Source organism: Aplysia californica, unplaced genomic scaffold (assembly GCF_000002075.1).
Source record: "Aplysia californica isolate F4 #8 unplaced genomic scaffold, AplCal3.0 scaffold00108, whole genome shotgun sequence".
In the NCBI taxonomy this organism is placed as follows: Eukaryota; Metazoa; Mollusca; class Gastropoda; order Aplysiida; family Aplysiidae; genus Aplysia; species Aplysia californica.
Genome location: NW_004797378.1, coordinates 1,015,654 through 1,021,944, shown reverse-complemented (window position 1 = coordinate 1,021,944; position 6,291 = coordinate 1,015,654). Strand labels below are relative to the sequence as shown.

The 6,291-nt window shown below is 40.8% G+C and overlaps 1 protein-coding gene across 1 annotated transcript in view; it reads left to right on the top strand.

Annotated features, from left to right (window-relative positions):
* The first annotated feature begins 1,797 nt into the window (after positions 1 to 1,797).
* Positions 1,798 to 6,291, top strand: part of LOC101854403 (somatostatin receptor type 2) — a 76,637-nt gene continuing 72,143 nt past the window's right edge. Inside the window, exon 1 of the mRNA XM_005095603.3 lies at positions 1,798 to 2,009. The gene's annotated coding sequence lies outside the window, so the exon portion shown is untranslated. The remainder of the gene's footprint in view (positions 2,010 to 6,291) is intronic.

Genomic DNA, 6,291 nt, shown 5'->3' with positions numbered 1-6,291 from the left:
TTGCCCGGGTGGCGGCCGAAGACTACTCACTACTCATAGATTTTGGATCACCAAGGGATCTTTAACGTGCGCAACTTGCACACGGGGCCTCCGAGATTTTTGCCCTTGTCCGAGAAGGCCAGGTGTAGGTGTAGATCTTTCCTACCTGAAGATAAGGGGTGTGGCTGAAAGATAGCAGTGAGAAGGGGCCAAGGAGTAGCAGTTGAAAACCTGAAGAAAGATTCAGGAGCCCAGAGGTAGGGGCAAAGGAGGTGAGGGGGTGGGGGCTGAAAGTGGAGACAATAGCAGACGACATAATATTGTTAGAGAGCAGAAAAGGAGGTGAAAGGACACTATTTTATGAGAAGAATTTTTTCCGTAGCTACCCGGATTCGAACCCGGGATTTTGAATGAGAGGCGAACACCTAAATCTCTAGGCCACGGGAGGCCCCCCCCCCCCCCAACCCCTTTAATATTGTGAAACAAACTTAGAAATATAGAAGGAAGTATTGGTCTCGAAGTGAATGGATGATATTAATGACATCAAATACCTCGACAACACAGTCTTAATTGTAGATTCACCAAGACATACATTTCATTTTGCCACTTCAAGATATTGATGTAAAAAAATGTGAACCCAAGTTTGGGTTGTTTTTTAATAATGTGAAAAAAAAACCAGAATGCCCTGTGATATGTAATTTTCAAAAAAGGAGTAATATTAAAAGCAAAAGGTGAAACGATCAAACAAGTTCAACGATATTGTTTTTGTCCTGGATATATCATTACGTCCGATCCAAAAGTTTCACTAAAATTAAACGAAGATTTGATATAGTTGAAGACTACTTATATGAAATGATTCCAATCTGTAAAAATAGGAAGACCTTTTTTACTTTGTAGGTGTTTTTACGCCTCGATTGACCCAATTTACGGGGCAAGCATTTGACCCTGAGCAGAGAGGGATACAATATCCCAGCAGAAAGACTGAGATTTTCTTTAAAAATTCTCTCCTGCGTGAGACAACGAGGCGCATAAACGCTTCACCACAGACGCCGGTAGAAAGATTTCACTGGCGACAAAAACGCGAATTTGAAAAGGCCATGTGTTTGTTGTCAACCCTTGTATACGGCTCTGAATTCTGAACAAACCAAAGACAGTTTAGACAGTGAAAAGTAAAATAAACAGCAGAACTGTAGTTTCATAAGAAATTTATGAGAATTTCTTTGAAGGAAAATAAGTCAAATAAGGTAGAGCTAAAAGAAGTCCGCGTAGGCCGCTCTCTATTTACAAAAGGGAAAGGAAAAAAAAGACAAGTAATGCAGCTTCTGGGATACTTGAATCGACATAAAGGCCTTAACATCTTGCTCTCATTGAAAAAAAAATTGAAGGCAAATGAAGTAGCCCAAAAACAACTTAGAAAACCTAAATAAATAACTGAAAAGGGGAGGGGAGGGGGGACCAGGATAATAAAGTTTAAATAAAAAAAACAAATAGCATACGATGACTACAACAGATACAACATCAACAACAGCAGCAGCAACAACAACAACAACAATATCAACAATATCCACAATAACATCAACCGGAACAATAATCATCAACAACAACCACAACAAAAAAGATAATAACAATCATTATCAATATCAGAAAAAGCATCAACAACTGTAACGACAAAAATCCCACTTTATTAGCTCTTAAAATCGTTCTTTGGCCAACTATCGTCCAAAAAAGCTCTAGATTAATTGTCGTGTCGGTGAGGCAAGCAAGACCCGGTCTATCTTCGCTCACACTCACACTATGTGCATCATCGCGTTATCGCTCACCTCCCGTTCATCCTGCACGCGGCGCATGCCCCCTGGCACAGCTGATTTCAGGCAACGCGCGGAGGAGAGTAGAGGGGAAAAAGGGGGAGAAGGATAATCGAGCTGAAGTCGTCAGTTACCTCTCTTTTTGTCCTGCATTTATCTTTTCATTGTGGATTGTAAGGCAGCATAACCTGTGATTTCTCCTTTGTCGAGAGGGACGACTGAAGCGTGAGTAGCAATAAAACATTTTTCCCCTAAAATATTTAGGGGTCTTACAATAGACTTTCGAGCTGCATTTAAGTCTGAGGCTAAACAAGCCCACCTCTTTCCGCCCGCCCTGCCTTTCCGTTGTAGACAAAATGTAACTTTTCTGTGTCGACTATCATACTTGTCTCAATCCCCAAGGAATAACCCCAGTTATAGATTTTGCTTCATTTTCTCAGAATTGTTTTCTTTCTCGTTTTGGTAAAAGTTTTACGGCTCATGCAACACATTTTGATCAAATGAGTAACGGGGATTAAAGGTGTAACGAGACAGTAACTAGCACCAAAAAGGAGGTGCGGTAACGACAATAGAAGTCTGAAAGGAAAGGAGCGAACCGCACCAGAGTACCTGCCAACCACCCGCAGTATTTTATTTTTCAGAAATCTCTCTATTCAGTCTAAAAAGTCTTAAGTTGACCCCTACAACTGCTATTAGATACAACTCCCTTAGAGGAGAGGTTCGGCTTCCTTTCGACTCACAAACGAAGACCACATTGGAAAATCGGTCAGTCAAAAACGTCTACTATTTGAATTATGACCCCTAGCCTTTGCTTAATTTACCATCATGAGATAGAGACTCATTATAAAAGACAGCTCTATAAAAATGAATACCAAGTAGCCTACTGTGTTTTGAACTTTGAAATTTGATTTCCTGAGCCTAAAAATGAGACTTGAGTCGATTTTTCCACCGTTGCACAGGAATATAAAAGTGCTCAAAAACGGTATCGATGATTTTGACGAGCAAAAGTTCTATTTGTCCCAACTTTATTCATCTGATTGGTCGGGCCAAAATCTCCCCTTTGCACAACCACTCCGCTGAATTGCATATCACGCTCGAACACTAACAAACCGACAGGATCTTTCGTTGTCATCAACCGGGTACCCATTCTCACCTGGGTGAAGTAAGGGAAATTTGTGTAATGTGCCTTTCCCAAGCACATAACATCGGGTACCTGACGGGATACGGACCCACGAGAGAGTACGAGAGCGTAACCACAAGGTCATAACTTCTATTTTTGCACATCTAACGTGGACGAGTATAAAAAAGATGAATTGAATGAAATGGTCTCTTCTTGAGAGCTTGAACACCCCCATGCTCCCTCTTCTGCAGGAAACCACCAATGCGTGTTACTTCATTTAAGGAATTGATGTGTTAAAGTACATGTATTTCCATCGAAACACACAAACAGATACACACATACACATTCACACACACACACACACACACACACACACACACACACACACACACACACACATACACACACATACACACACATACACACACATACATACACACTCTCTCTCACGTATTCTATCTATCTATCTATTTATCTATCTATCTATCTATCTATCTATCTATCTATCTATCTATCTATCCATCTATCTATCTATCTATCTATCTATCTATCTATCTATCTATCTATCTATCTATCTATCTATCTATCTATCTATCTATCTATCTATCTATCTATCTATCTATCTATCTATCTGTCTGTCTGTCTGTGTGTCTGAGTGTCTGCTTGCTGTCTGTCTGTCTGTCTCGATCTCCCTCCCAGTTGCACACACATACACACACACACACACACACACACACACACACACACACACACACACACACACACACACACTAACATACTCACACACACAAACACACACACACACATATTAATATTATATATATGTATATAAAGTAATATAATATTATACTTAAATATAAGTAATTATACAAAACAGGTACGTTGCAATAAACAGATACACTTGCAGTTTGGAATGTTTCTTTGATTTCGTACTTTTTGAAATGTTTTTTTTTTGAAAATAGCATAGGCGTACTTAATGTATTGACATTTAAAGAGGAACGGGGTGAACATTTACTGTGCGCATGGAGGATTTAGGATTATAGAAGACGCCTAAAAATATGACAACAATAGTCAGTTGTTATCTAGGCCATTGCAGCACTCGATGGATACAATTATTGTTGACCAGGTGACTTTTTCAAAGAGTAATGATAGCAAACTATATCAAATCTGGCATATCCGTCCGTCATCTGTTTCCTGAACTACTTGAAGGAATCTATGCACCTGGTCTCAAGCCTTTTTTTTTTCGTAATATGAGCAAAGGAGAAAGAAAAAAAAAAAAAAAAAAAAGAGAGAGAGAGAGAGAGAGAGAGAGAGAGAGGGGGGGGGGGCAGACTGAGAGAAAAAGCGAGAGGAGAGAGCAAGAGAGAGAGAGCGAGAGTGACTGAGTAAGAGAGAGAGAGAGAGAGAGAGAGAGAGAGAGAGAGAGAGAGAGAGAGAGAGAGAGAGAGAGAGAGAGAGAGAGAGAGAGTTCTATTTTCACTCCTGTCCAGCCTTCTTTCAAATCGCAAGTGGAAACTTTGAAAAAAGTAAAAAATTCTAACAAGAGGGCTATTTCGAGAAATTAATTTAAAGTAAACAAATTAGAGGAAAGTGTTGTTATCACTGAACTTGTATCTCCACCGCTTCCATCCAACCCCAAAAAACAAAAAGAAAACACCCAACAATAATACCCCCACCCCCCATATTTCGCTTCTGCGTTTTTAGAGTTGTAAAAACCTTGCAGGATGTTTCAGCAAAATTGACAGTCTTTCAATAATTAATTATAGCGCTTGGTTTAAATTGCAACATAATTTGTTTTCAAGTCAAATTTAAAGCCTCGCCTCGCCTCTCTCTCTCTCTCTCTCTCTCTCTCTCTCTCTCTCTCTCTCTCTCTCTCTCTCTCTCTCTCCCTCTCTCTTTCTTTCTCTCTCTTTCTCTCTCTCTCTCTCTCTCTCTCCCTCACTCTCTCTCTCCCTCTCTCTTTCTCTCTCACTCACTCTCTCTCTCTCCCTCTCTCTCTCTCTCTCTCTGTCTTGTTTTTACTTCTACACAAGACTTTCCCTTGTTTAACAACTCTCCTCTCCTAATTTTAATTCACATGTTTGCCTACATTTATTATTAACTCTTCAAAGGCAGCACGTCTATAACTGACCAGGGGCTACACTGTTGGTTTTTTCTTAGAGTCCTCATTCATCAAAATTATATTGCAACGCTTGCCTTTACTACAAGTCACATGCTGTATCATCGTAATTTATCAAATCTTTATTATTTTCTGATTATGCTGGTCAGTAATGCAAACTTGGAGTTTAAAATCGGTATTATTCATGATGAAAATACTAACATAAGCATATTTTAACAAGCCTTGCTGGCGTTCTATGTCCGGCAAATACTTCTTTTGATATTCAAGTCTTCACGGGAAGCAGTGTGGGGTAGGGGACGGAGGTGGCATATCAAACAATGTAATTAAGGGTTTCCTCCTCCACCTAGCCACCCCCCCAAACACACAAATACAACAGAAAGAATATATATATAGAAATCCCCAGCCTTTTCACTTCCTGCTCGTCTTTAGTTTGGTCGGCGTAAAAAAGGGAAGACAACCCTTAGCAGCCCCATTCAACCTCATTAAACTGCAATACACAGGCAAACTCTTGTGGGGCTAACGTGCGCGCTCACGCACTCGCGCGCGCGCGCGCACACACACACACACACATACACACACACGCACACACACATACATACACATACATACGAACACACATAAACAAACACACACTTGTGCACTCGAGCATGCATTCACCCACACGCAGAGACAGATAAACAAACACACCCTCTTTCACATTCACTTGAAGAGCACCCGCCTAAATACATTTCCATTCACTCTTTCACACACACACACACACACACACACACACACACACACACACACACACACACACACACACACAAACACACACACACACATCCACACACGCAGAGACACACACACATTCACACACACATACACACGCACGCGTGCGGGCGCATACACACCCACACACACTTACACAGAAACTAGGAACACCCGAAATAATGTATGAATATCTATCTCTCTCCCTCTATCTCTCTATCTCTCTCTCTATCTATCTATCTATCTATCTATCTATCTATCTATCTATCTATCTATCTATCTATCTATCTATCTATACAGCAAAGTACATGAGTATAACTCTCCATGTCTTCTATCATCATGACAGTCAGTGCCGCGACCCCATTGTGACCTCCATGTTTTGACCCCGGATATTTCACACATCGTCAAGCGAGTTTTCCAAAAAATTGTAGATATTTTGTGTTTGGGGTGGGGGGGGGGGGGAGCGAGAGAGAGATGTGTTGAGGGGTGGTTATGGTGTGCGTTGGAAAAATGGGGGGGGG